The following is a 21,220-nucleotide window of genomic DNA, read 5'->3' on the forward strand; positions in this document are numbered from 1 at the left end:
AAATTGGGTTTTAAAATCACAGCCCTCCTGCTAAGGGTAAGTTTCACACGATCTCTTAAAATGAAGAAAATGAGGAAAGAATTCTTCACAATCATCACTGAAACCCATGACTACATTTTCTAGAACAACCCAGCATAGAACAACTTTGATCTCCCCAGGCCAGGGGTCGGCAACCTTTAAGACATAAAGAGCCACTTGGACCTGTTTTCGAAGGAAAAAAAAACACCTGGGAGCCGCAAAACCATTGTGACATTTAAAACAAATATAACACTGCATATATTGTTTCTTACCTTAATGCTATATACCGGATCGTGCAGAAAAAGGATTTTTTCACTTAACAGAAAGAGCCGCATGCGGCTCCAGAGCCGCAGGTTGCCGACATCTGCCCCAGGCAATTGTTAAAAATAGAGAAACCTACACATAACTGATGGAACATTCCAGATTCCAGAGCTGACAACTATCTCTAACACTCACTAACATAACCCAAACTGAAATAAGAAGGGGAGGGAAGAGGAGTGGAGATGGAGAGATGGTAGGAAAAAGAAGAGGAGAAAAAGAAAATGGAAAGAAAGAGTATTAAGATGTATTGTATTCAGGAAACTAAAGTATCTTATGAACAATCTACAAAGAAACCATTTTATATAAAAACACAAGTCAAGTTGGTAATTATGGAGATATAGAAGTCATTAGTATTTGTTTTTAGACAAAGAATATTTTACTTTTTAAACTATAGTAGTAATAATTACACTATCACAATTGAGCGGTATTCTCTTTTTGTATATGTATACTGCAACAAGAAAGAGTTAAAAAGAAAGAAAAGTAAATAACTAGACCAATTAAAATTGAAGGAAACAGGGTACTTAAAGCACTTTGTCTATTAGTGTCTTTCTATCCAACTATTCAAACTAGTTTCTAGTTTCCATCTCAAGTATGCAAGGACAAATCAAAATAAATATGATTTTTTTTCCCTCCAACTAAAAATTACAACTTAAAGCCCATGGGTGATAGAAGGAGTGTGGTATTCATACTGTGTAACAGTAAAAATAGTTTGTCACTCTGAAAAGAGCTAGAATCTGATAAAAACTCAAACTAATTAATCAGCATCTGTTGTGATCAGAAAAGAGGAAGAAGTGACTTTGTAGTAAGAAAAAATAAGAAAAACAATTTAGGACAGAGCTGAAAGGCCACCTGAATATATTATCATAAAGTAATATTTATTGTAATATTTTATTATTACTATCATCTGGGCCCCCGCACATATTCCTCTGCCCAAGCATGTGCAATGACATCTACATTGGTGGGTTTACTATCCTGCAGAAGAGGTGTCATAAATTTCACTCTAAATATAAAAAACCATTTAAAAAGTGAAAATGTTTCTTTCACCATGAAATATTAATTTCAAACACATTAGAAATCAGTATTGCACCTTACAATGGGGAGAGAAATAAGAAGCTGCTCACAACAGTATGGTTTCAAACTAGTGAGGGGAATATAAATTTGTGCATCCTTTCTGGAAGGCAACTTGGCAATATATCAAAATCATTAAAAATATTCTTTGAACTAGATTTTAGATGTCTAAGAATTTATTCCACAGATGCAATCATGATGGTATTCAAAGGTTTATATATTAAATGTGTTCATTGAAGGATTGATTATGATAGAAAAATAAATAAATCAATTTTTAATGGTTAATAGCAAAACATTTAATAATTATTCAAAAATCTGTATGAGTGCCTACTATGAGCTAAGCACATGGGATTCATTAAATTAAAAATGCATCTTTAAAGTAAAATACAATGTGTCCATTTTTTAAAATTATACAATCCCAAATTGTTTTATAAATTTAATAAATATTTCCATAAAAAATCACAAATAGGGGTTTTCAGGTGGGGGGAGGGAGAAGATGAAAAAAATTATTCTAAAGTCCATCTGGAAAAATAAATGCTTGAGAGAAACAAGATAATTTGAAAAATAAAAGTAAATTAAAAAATATAAAATCTCACTAAATAATAATGTGCCAAATGAATAGCCAGATTGATTAACAAAGCCACATATCTCTAAGAATTTAATCTATGATAATTATAGTATGTAAAAGATGAACATTAATCATATACCATTACTATAATAAGAATTAGAGAGAATATAAATGTTTGAGTATATATGTCTGAATGAACCCTCTGGTCTTATGAAAATATAAATTCAAAAATAAAAAAATAAAAAAAAGATGGATTATACAACTAATATAATTTGTTGGGACAATTGGTTTTTAAATTCTAATTGCATACTACACAACAAAATAAATTCCAGATGTATTAAAAACCTAAAACCTAAAGATAAAAAAATAAAACCATGATGATGCTGTAATAAAATATATGTAAACATTTATGTAACTTGGGGTGGGAAAGGTATTTTTTTAAATAATATCAAAGGCAGAAACTCAAAAGGAGAAAAATAAAACTTTAGATTTGATTAGAGAACTAACTTTCTAAAATTTTAATTAAAAGACAAAATGTCAAGATTGTAAAAAAAATCTGCATCACATATAAAAGGTTAATGTTTTAGCATAATAAAGACCTTACAAATTAGTAAAAATTGACTGTTTGTTAGAATACTGTGCATTACTTTGTGTTGGACTATTCTAAATATTTGATTCATGTTCATTTATTTGATCCTTGCAACAATCCTATAACACATGGGAAACTTTTACAGATAAGAAAACTGAAGCACTGAGAGATTAAGACACTAGATTAAAAGCTGATAAATACTGAGAGTCACCAATAGTCTGCCTCCAAAATCTATTCTACTTCTTAAATGATATGAGCAAGAAATTTAACTGAGGAGAAAGAAAGAAAAAAAATGCAAATGGATAATAAACAAAAAAAATTCCATTTCACTATTAATTAAAGAAATACAATATAAATTATACTAAAACTTAACTGCTATTTCTCCCTGTAATATTGTCAATGGTTGAAAATGTGTAAGATGAATGTGATAAACTGTATACTGTCATACACTGCTGGTAAGAGTTCAACTTTTCTGGATAGGAGTTTGACAATATGAATCAAATGCATTAAAAAGAGATTAACTGAGGGGCAGGTGCAGGATGGAAGGGATCAATGGGAAATAAAATAAAGAAACAAAGGGGGCATCTGTAATACTTTCAAAAATAAAGATAATTTTTTAAAAGTTATTACCCAACAATTCAATTCTAAGAATTTGAACTAAAGAAATCATCAGAGATGTTTGCCAAAAATTGAGCTATAAAGATGTTTATTTCAATATTGTTAATGGTAGTAGAAATCAAAAATAACCTACTTATAGATGATCAGTGAATCTATGAAATGTCACAAATAGACGAGTATACAACTATTAAAACGAATGATGTAAAAGAATAGCGGCATCATTAGAAAATATAAGTGATATAATATACTGCTTAATAAAGCAGACTTATTAAAGTTACCATATAATTCTATTTTTGTTTCAATAAGATATATACATAAACATTATAGAGAGACATACAATTTTATTACTGAATGTATATACACCTTTATATTTAATGATTAAATCTGGAAAACAAGTGCAGTTTTTCTTTTGTTCTTTATTTTGATATGTGTTTCCTAAAGTTCTTTTATGCATTGTCTATTACTTTTGTAATAGATAATAAAGTTAATTTTAACGAAAAAAATGTATGCAGGACAATATTTAATGACATAGAAACAATGATCATGATATATTAATTTTTAAAAGTAGCTTACAAAACAACCTGTGCAATAAGATACCATTTTTCTTTTTTCTTTTTTTTAAATTGTGTACTGAAATAAAAAATTAAAAATTTCTAGTATAATCAATATAAGCATTTTGAAGTAGTTCTAAGTGTCAGTGGGAAAATGTTTTTTTACATTCTTTTTTATATTTTCCAAATTTTCTCCAATAACCATGCTTTGGTTTTTTGTTTTGTTTTGTTTTGTTTTAGAAAAAGCAATAAGACTGTATTTTGAGCTTTTCTCCAAATCCATTCTAATTGTTTGACAACGCTGAAATTTATAGAAAAGCAAAATAATGGTATGCTACCTTCTTATTGTCAAGATAGACACAAAACAATATGAGAGTTTTTCTATGAAAGAAAATTTCATAGAATTAGAAATTTTATTTAAAATTATGAAACCTTGTAAATATACTATACAAAGTTCTGAATAATCCTTTCAAGGCAATCAGGCAAATCTCCTTGATATGTGTCCATCGATTGGATAGATAGGTAGGTACAGTAAAATAAAATGGCTAAGCAGATGATTATAAACAAATACGCTGACACTGTTCATCAATGCAGCAAGACAAAAAACTGAACAGGGATCAATTATTTGGCAGTGATATATATGATCTTGAGCAAATCAATTAATCTCACCAAGTTTTAGATTCCTCAGCTTTGAACCTACAGCAAAAAACTAAACTCTTTGGCTTTAAAATTGCAGTAAACATTTATACAATTGTAAAGAACATGAACCTTGAAGTAGCTTCTAACTTAGTGTTTACTAATTAATGATAAATGAAGATAACAACATGAGACACACAAAAGAATTTTTAAAGAAGATAAAGAATATATGTACCACTATGTTCATATCAGCATTATTTGTAGTACCTATTATCTGGAAACAGCCCAAGTGCTCATAGTAGATGAATGGATAAAGAAGTTGTGGTACATTTACACAATGGAATATGATATATCTGTAAAAAAAAAAAAGGATCTCTCGACCTATAAGACAACATGGATGGACCTGGAAAGTATTATGCTAAGTGAAATAAGCCAATCAAAGAAAGATAAATAGCACGTGATCTCACTTATATGTTGAATCTAGTGAACAAAATAAACTGACAAATAAAATAGATCCAGAGACATGGAAGCATGGAACAGATTAATGGTTTTCAGAGAGAAGGGGGACGGGAAGCAGAAAGGGATTATCCAAAGAACTTATATTCATACTAGAGACCTGCTGCACAAAATTCATGCACGGGGGTTGGGGGGTTCCTCAGCTCCGCCTGCACCCTCTCCAATCCAGGACCCCTCAGGGGATGTCCACCAGGATCGGGCCTAAACCAGCAGTCGGACATCCCTCTCACAATCTGAGACCACTGGCTCCTAACCACTCTGCCTGCCTGCCTGCCTGCCTGCCTGATTTTCCTACCTGCTCTCCTGCCTACCTGATCTCCCCTAACTGTCTCTGCCTGCCTGCCCGATTGCCCCTAACCACCTCTGTCTGCCTGCCTGATAGCCCCTAACCACATCCATCTACCTGCCTGATAGCCCCTAACTGCCTCTGCCTGACAGCCTGGTCACTCCTAACTGCCCTCCCCTGATGTCCTCCTGGTTGCCTCTACCTACCTCTGCTTTGGCACCCGCCACTGTGGCTCTGTCCAGAAGCACATCCGGATGGATATCTGGAAGATGTCCAGTCCAATTAGCATATTACCCTTTTATTAGTATAGATATGCAAAACCCATGGACTCAGACAATAATTCCATGAAGGTCTGGAGAGGGGAGGGAGTTGGGAGGAGGAAGTCAATGGGGGGGAAGAGGGAGATATCTGTAATACTTTTAATAATAAAGATAAATTTTTAAAATTAAAATAAAGAATATAAAGACATCCTTAATAATGAAAAATTTCTTTTATAGGGAATCTAGGCTCAGGAAAATTTAGTAGTTGTTTCCTTATTCTCAGAAGGTCAGAAAAACTGGAGAACAAATTTCTCAATTTTGGCTGTGAGCCCCAAGTCACACTAATCATCCAGTAGCACTTCTCCACATGGAGAAGTTGATACAGCATCAAGAAATTCTTTATCAAAATCAACACTTTGTAATATTGAAAAAATTAAAAGTGTTGTAATCTATAAATGCCCAGCCTGTTCTGTTAAAACTTTATCCCAATTGGACACTATGTTACTATGTTTAAAACTATTTAAAAAAAAAACACAAAAAAACCTCTGCTATAATTTTTAAATTACATATTTTCTTCCATCTCTTAGAAAGTTTGCTTGTTGTAATTTTGCATGATATTTACACACATTCTTCATGGAAACACACATAATATAGTCACTTTCAGTTTCCCACTGAGTGAGAAAACATGCATTAATTGTTTTATTTTCAGTACAAAACTCCTCCACTCTCTTACTAGTATATCAACTCTCTCAGGCTTTCCATCCCCTTAAAATCTCACCTTCTCTTCTCATCTCCTCTACCAATACACACACACACACACACATGCACACGCATGCACAAGTGAAATGTCAGACTTTTTAAAAATAAACATTTAAACATAAAATCATCTGAGAATGACAAAGTTCTAAACTGCTTCCCCTAAAAAAAAAATATTTGTTAAGGTAATGAAAGAAAACGTTAGACATTCTAATTGAAGTCTAGTGACTTTTTTCTAAGTCATTGTTATTATCCAAAATAAATAAGTTAAAACACCATTGTAATAAGCCAGTTTTCATAGTCAATTGTTACAAAAGAGAAGCAAAGCCTTATAAAAACAAAAGCATTTTATTTTTAACCTTATTTTATTACAGGTTTTCTGAATATCTCAGGGTTGATTCTCTCCCAACCCATCATCAAACCATCCCATAAACATCTTTGTCAAACACACTATTTCTTTGGCCCATAAATAGCAACCCACCTGGTTCCCTTACACTTAAAGAACAACTGAGACACTTATTTAACCAAATACCTTAACTTCAGGACTTAGCTTCTCCCTTTTGTCCTTTGGTGGCCACAGTATCTTCATTGGAAGCTCTATTGCTGTCATTATTTCTAATTTGAAATCATCCTCTACCTCCACACCCTTCCACGAAGGAAACAGCTTTTATCTTTGTCTTGCACATGCACACCATAGTGGGGGCTAAGGAGTAAATTGCCTCTTGCAATTTCTTTCAATAATAAAACAGCAAATAAACAAGGAGTCTTCTCAGTTACAGAATACCATTTGCACATTCAACACTCAGGTCAACCACTGAATCGCACTGCTACTCTATTTGCCTAATGTATCATCTTTTCAAAAGTTAGGAGGGAAACTCACAAGCTGGAGAGAAACTATCTGAAGGGAAAGAGATGCTACGTTTCATACCTCACATAAAGCTTGTGTCAAGTCTGAATAAAACACTGCAACTTTGAATGTTTCTGATCTTAGGTTTAACACATGGAGTTACAGACTCCATTGTGAGGTCACTGCCAACTTAGGATATAGGCCTTCATGAAAGAGAATGAATGATGAAAGACACTATTGGGTTATTTGTGGAATGAAAAATAAAATGTTTTGTTAGGCAAAGACTTAAGATTGCTAGCACTTTCTATAGAAGTCTAAGATTAAAAAATTATTAAAAGGTCAAATTAAAATAATAGGTAACTTTTGCAAAGCGGTTATAACGCAACGAAGTTTTATTCTAATTGCCTTACATACATTAACTTATTTTGTCTTCAAAACAACAACCCATACAGGAGGAGGTGTTATTATGTAGATCATTATTTTTTTTTTTTTTAAATATATTTTTATTGATTTTATACAGAGAGGAAGGGAGAGAGATAGAGAGTTAGAAACATCGATGAGAGAGAATCATCGATCAGCTGCCTCTTGCACACCCCCTACTGGGGATATGCCCGCAACCAAGGTACATGCCCTTGACCGGAATCGAACCCAGGACCCATCAGTCCCCAAGCCGACGCTCTATCCATTGAGCCAAACCGGACCTGGCTATGTAGATCATTATTATCACTATCCCCATTTTACATATGAGACACTAGGCACACAGAAATTTACTTGTCCAAGATTGTACTACTAATGGTGGAGTCTGGCTTTGAGTTTAGGCAGACAAACTTAAAAGACCAAGTTCTTAACCACCACTTAACCTCTTAACCACTATAAAGAAATCTAATTGAGGGGTTTTTTTTGTTCCTTGAAATTATTACCTTCCTTTCATGCATAATTAGAAATATAAATTGAGATTAAAACTTGTCTCTTCAAGAAATGCAGCTATGGACAATTAATACAATGGTGTTTTGGCTAATTACTATATTAACTTCTATGCAATTCTATAAATCAGTACCTTTTGATATGGGAAATTTAGCAAAGAATACCCTCATGATCTTATGATTATGAAAGAGAGGCCTATTTAACAATAATAAGAATTATTCCTTCATGGGAAGATTTTTTTTTAAACTTCATTCTTTTAGGATTAATTTGGTCTGAATTTTGAGTTCCTTAGACACTTCCCACACTTACATCGCTACATTTCTCCATAGATCCCTTGTACAGCATCTCCATAACAAAGTAATGAGGAGAGTTAGAAAGGAAGCAAAACCCAAAAAGATATCACAAGGAAGGTAATGCACTAAAGCTTATTTACTTTACTTAAAGGAGAATTCCTGAGCTCAGAAGCTATTTACTCTTACTTCAGACATAATTACAGCACTTTTAACTATTTTGAGAAGCATACCTGGGCTCAAATCTTGAATCTACCATTTACTAGTAGTATGATCTTAGGCAAGATACCCAACTTCTCTGACTCTAGGTACTTTTTATCTATAAAATAGTCCACCTCACTGGAATGTTGCAAGAATAAATGCAATTGCCATAGTATATGTACAGTTCTTAGCATAGTGCCTAGCATATTAGTGCTCAATAAATGGTTCTTTATGGTATCTAAAAAATGGACTAATAACAATTCAAGGTCTTAATGTGATAATTAAATTGTATAATTTATGTGGAAGCACCCACATTAATACTGTACAACAAGAGGGAACTATAAAATGTTCATTTCACTCTCTTCTTATCTAATTGAATAGCCCATAGCCAAATAAAAATAGCAACTTCTAGGAATATAGAAGAAGGATTAATATTACTAGAAGCAAAAACACTAATTACAGAGAAATGACAACTTAAAGTCTGAAAACACAGACAAAGACAGGAAACCCAAAATGAGACACAGAAACTCAAAAAGCACGGCATTTGGGGAGCCACTCATTACAGAGATCAGTAGCCTTAATAGACCCTCAATTCAAGAGGAAGCTCCAAGGAATCAGATGTCCACAATGATAACGCTGAGCCATTAAGCATTAAAAATTAAATTTTGAAGTTGTCTTTTATAACTGGATATGATATAGCCTCAACTACATACATATTACATCAAAGTTTAACAGGGGCTATTTCTGGTCATGGGATAATGAGTGATTTTAAATATTTTCCTCTTTACTTTTCCTATATTTTCTAAACAATCATTTATGAAATCAGAATGTATAGGTAAATTTTAAAAATAATGTTAGTGCTTAAAGAGACAGTCTTTAGAAATCCATATGAATGTGTAATAGAAGGATTAGCTCCTGTATTGAGTCCTTTGTTCAAATAGCCACATTGATCTTAGTACAATAAAGGTATTACAAAAATGCAACTGATATAAAAAAAATTGTTTAAATGTTACACAATAAGTTCAGTTGAAAAACAAAAAAAAAAAATGCTAAAAGTAGATTCATCTTAGAGGTACTATTTTAAATAGCCAGTCAATATCAACACAAAGCTTATAACAGGAATGACATATGATTACCTCTATCTTTGCTTGCAACAATTTGACACACCCTCCCTCTAGGGTAAAAAAAAAAAAATGTTTAAACAACTCTAAGAAAAGAGCAAAATAAAACTGATAAAATGGAGTAATTTCAGAAAGCAGAGTCATAAGTGAAATGCACTGTTTTTACCTTCTAAAATAGAAATTAGAATGCTGTAGGCAAATTTAATATATTACTGAGTAATCACTGACTGCATAGCTGAAAAATCAAAAGGATGTGGTAGCACAAAAAGCAAATTAAAATACCAAAAATGAATCTGTGACAACATTTTTTCATGATCTATAGTGTACATTTCTCTTTGGAACTGTCGCCCTGAAAACTACGTAGCTCATAGAGAAAATGCCAGCGAGCAATACAGAAGATCCCAGAGGACTTTGTCAATTAGAAAAAGTGCTGCTTCCTACAAATATACCCTTTTCCTATTTCTTCATTACTAGGGCTCTAATTTTAAAATAGAGAAAAGTAGAAGTATAAACAAAGTAGTGGGCACTGAAAACTCTCAATTCCTTTAGGCATTGGCATTGGCATCAGTAGAAATAGTTCAGTGCTGGTACAGATTCAAGACGGACTAAATAAACACAGCCACATAGTTAATCTAGGACTACAATTTAGATTATGAGCTTCCTCACTCCAAGTTAATATTCGATGCACCTCTCCATAGTTTCCCCTACAACTTGATATCTCCAGATCTAATAAGCACGTTAGTTGATTCAGCTGTGACTATTTTATTTCACATTTCACATTGCTTTTAGCCCTATTGTCAGTGGGATAAAGGCAATGGACACCATTAACACCAGAGGAATCTATAGATTGTAATAACAGAAGGATAAATCTAAAACATCCCTGTAAATTTTTTCCTGATGTGCATTTTGTCTTTGAAAAACAAAAATTCTTTTTAGATGTACTTTGCTTTCAATACTGTCCTTATTTTCATGTCTTACTTTCATAACTTAAATATACAAACAAATACAATATTAAACATTTCTATGACTATTTGCTTTCGATAAAGAAGAGGATGACGGAAAAGATAAAACAAATATCTTTCCTTTATTATTATGTTCAGGAGCATATTTTAATCCATTTTTAAATTGGATACATTCAAGTCTTAGAAATGCAAACTCTAGTGATCACAAGAGACACTGAGTTTTTCATGGTGCTTAAAGAAAGAGGGCATAATAAATAAGTTTCTGGTTCTGATTCACTTTCTGCTCTTTTGAATTAATTAATGCTATGGAAATCCCAGGCAACTGCTGTATCATTTGTGACTGAATTGAGTCTACAGGAGAAAAATATGTAAAACATTATTTAATTAAATTTTTCATTTTTCTCTCTCCCACTTCCTAACCTACTAGCTAATAGTCATTCAAACTAAAAGGACAGCTTCATGTTTGTTGCTGTGGAATTAATTGCCTTGAGCCACTTTAGTATCAACAGAGATCTGTGGTTTATGGAGCCACATTGTTCTCTGGGGTCAATCCCTTGGGTATGATTCTCAAGTTCCTGGCCTTATTTCAAAGCTGTTTTGGCAAACTTAAAAAACACATAAAAACTGATATGCATATACAATAGCTCTTTTTATTTGTGATGTAATTTTTTTTCTTTATTTTCCCCATCACTATTTACCTCCCCCACCCCCCACCCCGTACCCTCTTCCCCCTCCATCTACCCACCCCACAACACACCCCTGGCAATCACCACTATTGTCCATATTCATGTGTTCTCTCTCTCTCTCTCTCTCTCTCTCTCTCTCTCTCTCTCTCTCTCTCTCTCTCTCTCTCTCTCCCTCTGTCTTTTATGTTGTTGTTAATCTTCTCCTAAGGGTATTTTTCCATTGTTTGTTTTTTGGTGTTTTTTTCGTTTGTTTTTTTTGCTTTTGGTTTTTTGTTTGTTTGTTTGTTTGTTTGTTTGTTTTGAGAAAGTGGAAAGGAGAGGGAGAGACAGAAAGAGAGAAACATCAATGTGATCGATTGATTGCTTCCCTGACCAGGGCCAGGGATTGAGTCTGAAACCTAGGTAAGTGCCTTTGACCAGAATCAAACCCAGGATCCTTCAGCCTGCAACACTCCCCAACCAGAGCTGTCTGCCTGCTCTCTATCTATGAGACTGTCTCTATTTTGTTCATTAAATTCCACATATGAATGAATCATATGGCAGTTGTCATTCTCTGACTGGTGAATTCTATAGATCCATCCTGGCTGTCACAAAGGGTAAAATTATCTTCCTTTTAATAGCTGAGTAGTATTCCCTTGTGTAAATGTACCATAGCTGTTTTATTTATTTATCTACTGATGGACACTTGGGATACTTCCAACTCTTGGTTATCTATAAATATAAAAGGCTAAGCAACCGTCCAACCATTTGACCATCTGACCGGTAGCTATGACACACAATGACCACCAGGGGGAAGATGCTCAGACCAGTAGCTATGACATGCACTGACCACCAAGGGGCACACATTCAAAGCAGGAGCTGCAGTGACTTAGCAGCTGTGGTTCTTGGGTATCACGCCCAGAACCAAAGAGGAGGGAGCCTGATTTGGGGTGTATTACCCAAGAACCATCCTCTTGCAATCCAGGACCCCTCTGGGGATGTTGGAGAGCAGGTTTCAGCCTGATCCCCACAAGCCAGACCAAGGGACCCCAATGGTGCACAAATCATCTCCTATTCATCTTGTAAAACTGAGCTTTAATATTACTAATATGAAGTCATCATCCTGATCCCAAGCCTAGAATAGGTCTCTTTTTCTTTAATAGTATTTATTATCTCATAATTAAATATTGAATGTCTCCCTCTTCTTTGTATTATACACTCTTAGGCAGTGGTTCTCAACCTTTTTAATGTTGAGACCCTTCAATACAGTTCCTCATGTTGTGGTGACACCCAACAATAAAATTATTTTCGTTGCTATTTCATAACTGTAATTTTGCTACTGTTAATGAATCGTAATGTAAATATCTGTGTTTTCCGATGGTCTTAGGAGGCCCTGCTAGTGGTTCTCAACCTGTGGGTCATGTGACCTTGCCAAAAGTGCACGTAGAGATAGTTCCACTTTTTATCTTTCATATTTTATACTGTTTCCTTTTCTCGCCTCATTACAATGGTTAGGATGACCAAACAATGTCAAATAAGATGCCCTTTCAGATTAAGAAAGTTATGTTTGATTCCTACTTTGCTAGTCTTTAATTATGAGTGCTGTCAAATACTTTTTCTAGTCTATTAAAATTATTATATTTCTTACTTATTCTATTCATAGGGTGAGATTTTCCAAATGTTAAGTCAACCTTGCAACCTAAGATAAACCCTACTTGATCATAATATATTATACTTTTTTTATATTTGCTGATCTTTATTAAGGATTTATGTATCTATGATCATGAGCAATTTTGTTCTAAATTTTTCCTTTATTGTAATGTTTGCTATTAGAGTTATGTTAGTCTCATGCAGTTGAATTATTCATCCTTCTATCTTTTGAAAGAGTTTATATAAGATTGGTATATTTCTGAAATGTTTGACAGAATTCACCAGTGAAATCATTTAGGCCCACAGTTTGCTTTGCAGAAAGTTTTAATTTTTAATTAAAAACTCTATTTCTTTTACAGATAAAGTGGTATTTAGGTTTTCTATTTTATCTTGTGTCAGTTTTAGTAAGTTATAATTTTTAAGAAATGTATCCACTTCACCTAAGTAGTACAATTTTTTGGCATAAAGGTATTCATAATATGCCCTTATTATTTGTTTAATTTCTATAAATTCTGTAGTGATAATTCCTCTTTTATTCCTGATATTGTTAAGTTGTGTTCTCTTTTTTCTTGACCTTTACAAACAAACAAACAAAAAAAGTTTACCTATAAAATTTTCATATTTTCATCAGTTTATTATAGTTTGCTTAGCCATGCTTTTGTTTGCATTTATTCTGTGTGGGGGTCACTGAAGTTATTGAATCTTGAAATTTAATTCTTTCACCAAATTTGGGGAATTTGGGCATTATTTCTTCAAGTGTTTTCTCTGCCCTACTATTGCTCTCCTTTTTTTCTTAGACTTATATATGTTAGACCATCTAACATTATCTCATATACTATATTCATTTTTTCCAATTAGTTTTTCTTTCTTTGTTCTTTAAATTGGATAATTTCCAATTAATGTACTTTCAGTTTCACTTACACTTTCCTCAGTCATCTTTAATCTGCTGATTGGCCCATGAGTTATTTTCTTATTCCACATATTACATTTTCCAGCTTTAAGTTCCCATTTGGTTCTTATTGTAATTTTCAATCTATGTTCTGAAAATGCCCTATTTTTTTTATATTTTCCTAATTCTTCATATGTTGAGTAATTTTAGTAATTTTAATGTTTTGGAAACTGAATTCTTTCATATCATGTCATTTTTTGTTCATTTGTTTTAGCAGAATTCTTAGCTGCTTAAGCCCAAGCTGCATATTCTATCTCACTTGCGGTGGACAGCAGCTCAAATATAAATAGTTCTTTTAGCCTTACATAGGCTGCTTAAAGCCTATCCTGTGCATGCATGATTTGGGGATCGGTCAGAAATTGAGGCAAAGTTTATTCAGAGAATTTGGGACTCCCTTTCTTTGGCTCTTTTCTTTCCAGGATTACCTCCTCATGTCCTAGTAGCTGTGGTTGCCCCAAACTCTATCCTGATTCTTCAGGCTAGAAAGACTGCTGATTTCCTAATGCAGTTTTATTAGCTTTCTCTGTCTTACATAGACTGGGGCCTGCCGTCATACTGAAATCCTTTAAAGAGATTTTCCCACAACTTACCCACATCCCTCCCCCTTCTTCCAAAATTTATTTCCTCTCAAGATTTAGCCAGCTTTGGGTTGCTCTCCAAATAGCTGCTCTTCACAATTTGTCCAGAGTTCATAGTTGTTATCACAATTCTGTTTTAAATGTATTAATTTAAAACAGCCTTTTGCCACTACCAATTATCCTCTGATAATAGAGACTTCTTGTATTGCTTTAAGGAAGAATTAAGTGATATCATTCTTTTCACTTTTCCATGTCTTTACATATTCTATACTTTTGCCTACAATGTCCTTAATTCTCATAACCCTGCCAGGTTCACATTTTCTATGCCCATTTTGTATATTTTAGAAGAACACAATCAAGTTTTGCCATTCCCCAAGTTTTAGATATCTAAAATTTCAACTAAGAATATTTAAATTGGAACTAACTCCAATTTATTGTTATATTGATAGACATCAATATTGATGTCTATCAATATAACAATAGTATAGATATAGCATAAAGTAATACATAGAAAAATGTTGTAAAGCTATATAAATTGACAAAGAAGCATAAGTCATAATTTTACTGAAAAAAAATGATAAAGAATAAACCAATATCTGTAAAGGGGGGAATGTTAACCTCACAAAAATATAAAAGCGCATATCCTACCTAATAAAAGAGTAATATGCAAATTAACCACCACTCTGCTATACCCACCAGCCATGCCCACCAGTCACGCTCACCAGCCAATCAGAGTGAGTATGCAAATAAACACAACCAAGATGGCTACAGCCACAGAGAGCAGGAGGGAGGCTTGGGTTTCCCAGGCAATGGAGGAAGCCAAGCTTTCTGCCTGCCCTTGCTGGCCTAGGCCTCCACTCAAGGCTACAAAGTTTCAATTATAGAAGATAAATCCAAACAGAAATGGTGGCAGCCATGGAGATGGAAAGAGTGGGAGGCTAGTGTTGCCCCTGCAATGAAAGAAGCAAAGTTTTCTGCACACCCTGGATGGCCCAGGCCTTCGCTTAAGGCTACAAGTTTCAATTGTAGAAGGTAAATAAATTCCAGAGACCAGGGCCTCCGCTTGGGTCACCAGGGGGCATGGTTGGTCTGCAAACCTCCACAGGCCCCTCGCTCAGGCCACCCCACGCCCCAAGGGAACCCCAACGCTGATCTGGGTCACCCTTCAGGGCAAACCAGCTGGCACCAACTCATGCACCAGGCCTCTATCCTATCTAATAAAAGTGTAATATACAGATTGAACATCACTTCAACATACAGTATGGCTGCCCCAATGTGGTCAAAGATCCTGACCCTATGTGGACACAAAATGGCCACCATAAGATGGCCAGCAGGAGATGGCAGTTGGGAGGCCGGTCTGCAAGGGAGGGCAGTTGAGAGGGACCATACCTGCAAGGGAGGGCAGTTGAAGCCAATCAACCCTGCAGGGGAGGGCAGTTAGGGGTGACCAGGTCAGCTGAGGAGGGAAGTTGGGGGCTAACAGGCTGGCAGGGGAGCAGTTACACATCAATCAGGCTGGCATGGGAGTGGTTAGGGGGTGATCAGACTGGCAGGCAGAAGCGGTTAGGGGCAATCAAGAAGGCAGGAAGGCGACCAGTTGGGAGCCAGCAGTCCTGGATTGTGAAAGGGATGTCCGACTGCCTGTTTAGGTCTGATCCTACTGGGATTGGGCCTAACGGACAGTTGGATATCCCTCAAGGGGTCCCAGATTGGTGAGGGTGAAGGCTGGGCTGAGGAACTACCCTCCCCCCAACACTCCCCACCCCCACCCCATGCACCAGGCTTCTAGTTTTTACATAATTGTGTATATTTGTACATAATTATATAGAAAGAGATATGAAAGTGTACAAATTTTCAATGTACTAGATTGCAAATAGAAAGTAAGCTTGAGAAGAAATACAGTATTTAAGGTGGGGACAGAAATTAAGGAACAATTCCTTTGCTTTTTTTTTTTTTTTTCCAATAATTTTTTTTAATCCCAAGGATATTTTTTCCATTGATTTTTTTAGAGAAAGTGGAATGAGAGGCAGAGACAGAGAAAAACACTGGTGTAGAGAAACACATATGGGTTGGCTGCCTCCCACATGCCCCCAACCAGGGCCAGGAGCCTGCAACCAAGGTACATGTCCTTGACCCTTCAGTCCACAGGCCAACAGTCTATTCACTAAACCAAACTGGCTAGGGCTTTATTTATTATTTATTTATTCAAAAAACATTTAATGAATGCCTACTAGTAGTACATGTCAGGCACTTTTCTACAACAGAAATGTATTTGTGTATTACTTGTATATTATAAAAATCTATTTTATTTGTAAACAAAATTATCAATTCAATAAGGAGAAACTAAAATGACAGAAAAGGTGCTTTAAAATGTGATTCCTTTATCTTGTACGAGAAGCTCGGGAGCTTTTTAAAGGCAAGTAAATGAATTTAGTGTTATTTTTAAATCTGTTCTATCTAACTCATATTAAATTCATATTGTTCAGATCTGGACCCACTGGAGAAACAAACAACTTTTCTTTTTTGCCCTTTTAATACAATTCCATTCTCTCAGAGCAATTTTTCTGAGGTTTGGAAATAGATGGTGAAGTCTAAAGTTCCTACTTGGGGCAATTTCAGGCATCAAATGGCTGCTTATGGATAAAAATATGTTGATCTTGCCGAAGCCGGTTTGGCTCAGTGGTAGAGCGTCGGTCTGCGGACTGAAAGGTCCCAGGTTCGATTCCGGTCAGAGGCATGTACATTGGTTGCGGGCACATCCTCGGTAGGGGGTGTGCAGGAGGCAGCCGGTCGATGTTTCTCTCTCATCGACATTTCTAGCTCTCTGTCTCTCTCCCTTCCTCTCTGTAAAAAATCAATAAAATATATTTTAAAAAAAAAAAAATATGTTGATCTTTTTGTTCACATGTTCAAGTAGGATGAGAAATCCAGACAGTAAGCCTTCGTGAAGTTTGTTTTCGGGCCCCACAAATAAAGGAATACATTGTTGTCCTTTATGTTGACACACCTATTGGTTTTAGCCATCTGACACATAGGAGGACATCTTCCCACAAACTTTAATAAGGAAATAACTTGGTGTAAACTCAACATTTTAATCTTTGTTCCCAATTCCTTCTAGTAACAAGACCTTCACTACCTCAGCAAGGAAGTTCCTTTCCTTTTTAAACAGCTGTAACTGGACAAAGTTTTCTCCTGCTGCTCCTGTGACTGGCTCCCTGTGACTTTCACCAGCTAACTTGGCTTGGCCCTCCACTGTGGACACCCTTTCCCTGTGGCAGTGCATTAGCCATCTCAGGACAGCTATCAGATTCTCTTAAGACTTCTTCTGAGTAAACATTCTTGGTTCTTTTAACCTGAGGGAAGCTCCTGCCAACCGGCCAAGAAAGAATGAGAAATTTAATTTTCTGCAGCCAGGCTATTTGTCCAATTGAAAAATACAAGATTTGGCTTTTTTACCTTAATGCAGCAAACAGCTCCTTAGCTAATCATTACAAAGACATCCTGGCATTTGCCTTCAAAGAAATATCCCTCCATTTGCCTGCATATACGTGTGTTTATGCAACATACATATTTACTTTCACATTTTCTTTCAAAGTCTTTTAAATGAGCACCAGAAGTGTGAATCCTTGGTGACGGGTTTACACCCAAGGGGCTCGCACCCTCGCTTCATCACATGGCTTTATTTGAGCTACAGTTCAGTTACTCCAAATTACGGTCTTTCATTCTTAAAAGTTCACATTTATTTCTCCCTATGTTTGGACTCCTAAGATATTAGGCCTATTAAATTTTATCCAATAAATCTTAAATTAGAATAGGCTTAGCAATGTGTTTGTTAATTATATGCACTTAACCATCTCAGTTCCATTTGTTGGAGATGGTTAACTACTTGCATCTTTAGGAAATTAGAAAAAAAAAATGTTTAAGTCTGGAAAACCTATAGAGGACATTCACCTAATTCATCCTGGTCCTTAAAAGATTCTAATTATACCCTCAAATCTAAACCTTTCTGGGTGGGCAAACGTGGAGTTAATATGAGTCTTGCCTAGGAAATTATACCTAGAAATTTTTTTTTAAGTTTTAGTCCCAGCTTCTGCCTTATTTCTGTCCCAGTTTTCCTAGTTATAAAACAAAGGTAATAAGATCCCTATTTTAAATATTTCACAGTGTTACTATAAAAATTGTATAAGGTAACATATGAAAAATTTCACTTAAAAGCATAAAGTGCAATAAAAATACCAGGTATAATATCTATATAAATAAAGGCCTAAGCAACCGTCACAACCAAAACAACCAAGTAGACAACCGAACAGACTGTGAGGGGTGACCAGGCTGGCAGGGGAGTTAGTGAGTGCTGACCAAACCACTGAGTGGCAGGCTGCATGGGCAACCAGGCCAGCAGGGGAATTAGTGAGGGGCGACCAAATGACTGAGCAGCAGACTGCATGGGGCCACCAGGCTGGCAGGGGGGCAGTTAGGGGTAACCAGGCCACTGGGGGGGCGGGGGGGACGGTCAGTGAGGAGCAACCAGGCCAGGCCAGCAGAGAGGGGCAGTGAGGGGTGTGAGGCGTGACAGAGATGGTGGGGGGTGGGGGGGAACAGTTGGGGAAGACCAGGCCAGGAGGGGGACAATAAGGGGCGACCAGGCCAACAAAGGTGGGAGAGTTACAGGCAACCAGGCCTGGGGGAGGTGGGGAAGTTGGGGGCAACCAGGCCAGCAGGGGGCGGTCAATGGGGGTGACCAGGCCATTGGGGGAGTCCCCCCACCCCCCCACCCATGAAGACTGGGCAAGATGTACTCACTGATCAGCCCCGATCGCTGGCCAGGCCAAGGGGACCAACCCATAAACAAATTCATGCACTGGGCCTTAATAATAATTGCACCTTCTATTACCACAAATGAGATACTCTACAAAACCTCTCCTTTTATTTAACACTAAGACATTTTAATTAAATTTTTTGTATCTTCTCACACCACCAACCAAAAAAAAAGTTTTTTCTGCATAATCATGTATTTTAATTGGACTTTAATTACAAATACCAGCAAAGATTTCCATAGAGTGAAACATAAGTATATTCTGACAATTTGAACACCCCAGCCTTTCTCTCAGACTGACTTTATTTTTTTCCCTTTGTTTATAACCTTTTCTATATTTTCTTGGGAAAAAAAAATCAAACTGCCTAACAATATAACAAATGTCACCAATATGAATATTTTAGTTATAGTTTCCAATCTTGAAACTCTTACTAAGTGGCCTCATGGTTTTCCTCTGAAAAATACCAGATATATTTTTTCAACTGTGTGTCTGTCCTAAATTGTTCCAGATTTTCAGAGCTGGTTATAGTGTTTCCACATTAAGCTTATAGCCACTAGGGCTGCTCTGCAAGTTCAATTTGAAAGCTCTGCTCTTACATCAGGAATGCAGATTCCTCAAAATAACAATACGAAACTGAAAGACTGCACCGGAAAAACAGGAAGCAGCTTGGAGAAAAGCTGTCACACGCTCTACAGCTAAATGATAAGAAACAAAACCATTCCAACCTCCTCCCTCCCCCCAGTTTTGCATAATTTTACCTAAACAGTATATACAAACTAACCCACAGACTGTTTTTATGCCATTTTCTTTCTCTCAATCTCCCTTTTTTTCCTCTTGCTCCTTCACTGCATTCCTCTGCCTGATAACAACAACAAATATTTATTGAATGCCTGTAAGTACAAGACCATGTGTCCTACCAAAACCGGTTTGGCTCAGTGGTAGAGCATCGGTCTGAGGACTGAAAGGTCCCAGGTTCGATTCCCATCAGGGGCATGTACGTTGGTTGCGGGCACATCCCTGGTAGGGGGTGTGCAGGAAGCAGCTGGTCGATGTTTCTCTCTCATCGATTTTTCTAGCTCTCTCTCTCTCTCCCTTCCTCTCTGTAAAAAATCAATAAAAATTATTTTTTTTAAAATATTAAAAAATAAAGACCATGTGTCCTAAATGCTAGGGAAAACATGCTAAAAGAAACTGAGCCAGTCCAAGTGAAGGACAGACATTAAACAATAATCACACTAATAAACATAATTTTTAATTGCAATATGAACTATGAAATAAATTAATGTGTGGGAAGCAAGGCCTTTGCACACAGGTAAGATTCGAATTAAAAGGAACAGGGATGGCTTCTCTGAAGAAATGACATTTAGATGGGGATCTGAAGGGAGAAGTGTATTCCAGGTAAGAAGACAGCACTATTGTGAAGACCTTACAGCAGGAAAGAAGCTTGGCTGTGTAGACCAGGATAGCAGCTGAATCTGAAGAAATCATTGGGAGAAAGACAAGAGTTGGCAATGCCGGAGCCATACTGTGCACTGTGCAGGGCCAGGGCTTTGCAGATCATGTTAAGAATTTTTGTTTTAATTAAAATGTAATAGGAAGCTAAGAAAAGGTCTTTCTTCAATCATATATATATATATATATATATATATATATATATATAGAGAGAGAGAGAGAGAGAGAGAGAGAGAGAGAAAGAGAGAGAGAGAGAGGATTTTTTTTCCTCCTATAATGAACATGGAATTAAGTTTAAATATAAAGAACAGCATGGGAATGATAAACACAAAATTCAAAAGAATATTTCCTCTGGCACAAAAAGGGAGGTATAAAATTGGTAAAGGGTTCTCCGAAGGCTTCAACTATATAGCTTATGTTTTACTTCTTATAAATAAATAGGTATTTTAACCTATTCTTTATGCATTTTATATAACAAAAATTTTCATAATAAATTTTGAAAGAATTAATGAATGTTAAGAATTCACCAGTTCATTTCCTTCTCTTCTGCTTTACCAGATTCATATTAAATCTCTTAATT

General features: G+C 35.7%; 1 protein-coding gene across 6 annotated transcripts in view; it reads right to left on the reverse strand.

Moving 5' to 3' along the window:
* The window catches only part of SOX6 (SRY-box transcription factor 6), a 522,879-nt gene that overhangs the window by 344,523 nt on the left and 157,136 nt on the right, over positions 1-21,220 (reverse strand). The window contains exons 1-2 of one of the 6 annotated variants that reach the window (XM_084895471.1): positions 6,720-6,819; positions 4,637-4,722 (exon numbers count right to left, since the gene is read on the reverse strand). The exons of 3 other annotated variants lie outside the window; for them this stretch is intronic. The gene's annotated coding sequence lies outside the window, so the exon portion shown is untranslated. Of the gene's footprint in view, positions 1-4,604; positions 4,723-6,719; positions 6,829-21,220 lie in introns of those variants that run through there. 2 more of the 6 variants (XM_084895472.1, XM_084895469.1) reach the window with 2 other exon arrangements.

This window comes from Pipistrellus hanaki, assembly GCF_964339955.1.
Source record: "Pipistrellus hanaki genome assembly, chromosome: 9".
NCBI lineage: Eukaryota > Metazoa > Chordata > Mammalia > Chiroptera > Vespertilionidae > Pipistrellus > Pipistrellus hanaki.